The sequence below is a fragment of the Limulus polyphemus genome, unplaced genomic scaffold (assembly GCF_000517525.1).
Source record: "Limulus polyphemus unplaced genomic scaffold, Limulus_polyphemus-2.1.2 Scaffold6538, whole genome shotgun sequence".
Taxonomy (NCBI): domain Eukaryota; kingdom Metazoa; phylum Arthropoda; class Merostomata; order Xiphosura; family Limulidae; genus Limulus; species Limulus polyphemus.
Window position 1 is genome coordinate 31,606 of NW_013672148.1, and position 3,765 is coordinate 35,370.

The window sequence follows — 3,765 nt, forward strand, 5'->3', positions numbered from 1 at the left end:
GGAACAATATACATGGTATTGACTCATCTGAAACAATATACATGGTATTGACTCATCTGGAACAATATACATGGTTATGGCTTTGTTCGGAACAATATACATGGTATTGACTCATCTGAAACAATATACATGGTATTGACTCATCTGGAACAATATACATGGTTATGGCTTTGTTCGGAACAATATACATGGTATTGACTCATCTGAAACAATATACATGGTACTGACTCATCTGGAACAATATCCATGGTATTGACTCATCTGAAACAATATACATGGTATTGACTCATCTGGATCAATATACATGGTTATGGCTTTGTTCGGAACAATATACATGGTTATGGCTTTGTTTGGAACAATATACATGGTTATATGGTGAGAACAATATACATGGTTATGGTTTTGTTTGGAACAATATACATGGTTATATGGTGAGAACAATATACATGGTTATGGCTTTGTTCAGAACAATATTCATGGTTATGGCTTTGGTGAGGAACAATATACATGGTTATGGCTTTGTTTGTATATAAAGCCAGTTACATGCCCTGCTCTGTTATACTTAATTAATCACAGGATATATATGTATATTTTCTGTGTTGTGTTAACTTGTTAGAATCTCACGTTACATGGAAATTATACCTTTCAGTATAACTCATTAATTACTTTGACAGGTACCCTTTTCTAGTTTGTGTTTATTGTGAAAGTTTTTGGACTCAAATAACATAAAAAATGTTTTTGCAAGAGGACTCGAACCCTGAATAGTATAAGAAATCTTGTTTTAGTGATTTGATAATAAATTATTTATGCTAAAATGGTTATAAGTTTGTTAATTATAAAAGAAAATCTTCCCAGAAAGTGTTTTTCTTAGTTAGTATTACTTATTAAAGAATTTTTATTATTCAAATGATCCATAATCTGTTCAACAGATCATTGTAGATCAGTTTCTTGGGACTCGAAGGTGTATTGTTTTTTTAAGGTGATCCTGAACTGTATGGTTAGAAGTCTAATCTACAAAAATATCTGAATCTGTGTTATCAACTTCTTCATCGTAGCATTACATTTACTTTGAAGTATGGCAGTCTTTAATCTGTTCAGTGATAGTTTAAGTCAGTAAGATTTCATACGAGTAAAGTTGTGATGTTATATTCGCTCTTCTTTCTTTTTGTAGCTTTTAGAAACAAGAAGCTATTCTGATATGAAAAATTAATGTTATGACCTCAGGCTTAAAACGTACAAAAAAGTGAAATTTTGTTACAGCAGTCAACCTCAAAACTGTTTTTGTGTAAGTGTTCTAATACCTCTATAGGTAAGAGGAATCATATTTTTAAACAGTTTCTCTGTTTACAAAATTTTAACCAGGTTAGTCTTGAATTTGAGAAAACAATAGTCAGTCCTGGAAGCTCGACAGCAATCAAGCTAACAGCCAGTCCATTGTCACTTTGTGGAGTTGGCGCTGTTGATAAAAGTGTCCACTTACTGAAAGAAGATAAACAGCTTAGTGAAGACCAGGTGATTATATGTTTGTCTTTTGTTGTGATTTCTTAGCTCTAGGAACAAGTTGTTTGTTGTTAGTATTTCATAATTTCAGTTGATGGGTAACTCTTCAAATGTTATGTGTGCATTGAAATATAACAAACTGTCTTTGTTATGATAAATCATTAAACATGCTAGCAGTATGTATTTGAGGTACTGCTTTGTTAGTCAGATGGATACATGTGTATGCTCAGTTAATCTGTTTGTTGAAAATTTCATGTTTACATGCAGACGTGGGTGAGTAATGCGTATACCTTGACATTAAAATAAAATATGTATGAAATAACATCAGATTCAACAATATACAGCATTGTTTCAGGTGAGTCAATACCATGTATATTGTTCTCACCAAAGCCATAACCATGTATATTGTTCTTATTTTTAGAAATTAATACACATTCAAAAACTCTCCAACAAGTTATTTAGTCTAAGTAATGTTCTTTGAAATTCTAATAAAATAACCTTGTTTTTCAAACAATTCTTGACTGCAAATTCTGCAGAGTCCGCAACAGTTTCACCTTTTTTAGAAATTAATACACATTAAAAACTCTCCAACAAGTTATTTAGTCTAAGTAATGTTCTTTGAAATTCTAATAAAATAACCTTGTTTTTCAAACAATTCTTGACTGCAAATTCTATAAAGTATGTCTATGTATATATTTTTCAGTGCTTAAAATTTTACAATGGCATACATTACATTCACATTACTAGATTTTAGCTAGGTGCTTCAATGCTGAAACTTTTTCTAGACCCCAGGACTTTGGGATTTTAGTGAATAAAAATTGAAATCATGGCCAGGATTGTGAATCTTTAATTTACGTGTTATTTTGTCTAATATGAAAAGTAATTAAACTACCATACAAACTAAATGATTAGAAAATAATGCAAACACGGGAAATTGGTAAAACTTTAAGGCTTTGCACAAATTCTTTTGCTATGAAAACTGTTATTTTACTTTATGAACACATGAACTGGATTGTGCTTCTGAAATGGTTGTTCCATATCCAGGAAGTTCAACTTGTGTTTTAGCTTTTACTAAAGTTTAATCAAGAAACTGCATTGGGTAAAACTTTCAATGTAATTAGGTCAAGTATTACCACTTCTAGAAGAAAAAAAAATCAGGGGATATCAGTGAAACACCCTGTTCTGGACAGGGTTAATACAATCTCCCTAGGATTTGGGGAGTCCTACTAGCCTACAGGAATGATATTCCTAGAAATACAACCCTAATTCTGGCTCTATTTCTTATTTTGAGTTTTTTTCTGGTAGCTTTTTAGTAATTACCATAAATAATAAGTTAGAACTATTATTATTCTCAAAGAAATATAAGAAAGATCCTAAGTAAAAAAATTACGATTATTTTCACCAAATATAAATTTCTTTTGCTAATATCATTATTTGAGTAAAGTGGTGAAGAAACTAAAAACTGTCACACCTTTCACTCATTCTTAAGTCTTCTAACTAACCAGGTCTGCTTTACCATATACATAGGTGATGGTGCAAGGGAAGATTGTTACCCAAGGACAGTATACAAAAGAATGTCTCGTAGAGAATGATCAAACTCCAGTCATCGATGACACATACCTTCCTCAAGATTCTAGTGCCATTTGTTTGAAGTTGGAAAACAATCAAACCTGGGGTAACCGTGTGACCATTTCTCCGTTCGTTGGCCAAGCTAATATATCTTTTATACCACAGCCTTCCATGGCCCCCATAGCTCGACTTTTGGTTTACTACGTTAAAGAGGATGGTGAAACTGTTGCAGACTCTGCCCAATACACCTTTTTACCTTGTATACTTCTTATTGTACCATGTTTGACACCTTATCCAATACACCTTTGTACCGGGTATATTTGTTACTGTACTGGAACATGCATGTTTTACTCACCCATTACACCTTTTCTTTATATAGGTGTCAGTAGTTGGACTATCTTTTTCTTCTAATTATTGTTTCTGATAAGTAAAATTATGTTATACTAAACATTAAATAACTATTTGTAAACAAAATTTAAAGCAGGGCATAATGAAAAGCACATAACAAAAACACATCTGATGGTGGAATGTGATGTATCAAAAACACACCTGATGGTGGAATGTGATGCAACAAAAACACACCTGATGGTGGAATGTGACCTATCAAAAACACACCTGATGGTGGAATGTGACCTATCAAAAACACATCTGATGGTGGAATGTGACCTATCAAAAACACATCTGATGGTGGAATGT

The 3,765-nt window shown here is 32.4% G+C and overlaps 1 long non-coding RNA gene across 1 annotated transcript in view; it reads left to right on the forward strand.

Annotated features, from left to right (window-relative positions):
• The first annotated feature begins 1,361 nt into the window (after positions 1 to 1,361).
• LOC111089535 overlaps positions 1,362 to 3,765 on the forward strand; it is a 5,201-nt gene continuing 2,797 nt past the window's right edge. Inside the window, exon 1 of the long non-coding RNA XR_002613786.1 lies at positions 1,362 to 1,512. This is a non-coding gene — a long non-coding RNA (uncharacterized LOC111089535). The remainder of the gene's footprint in view (positions 1,513 to 3,765) is intronic.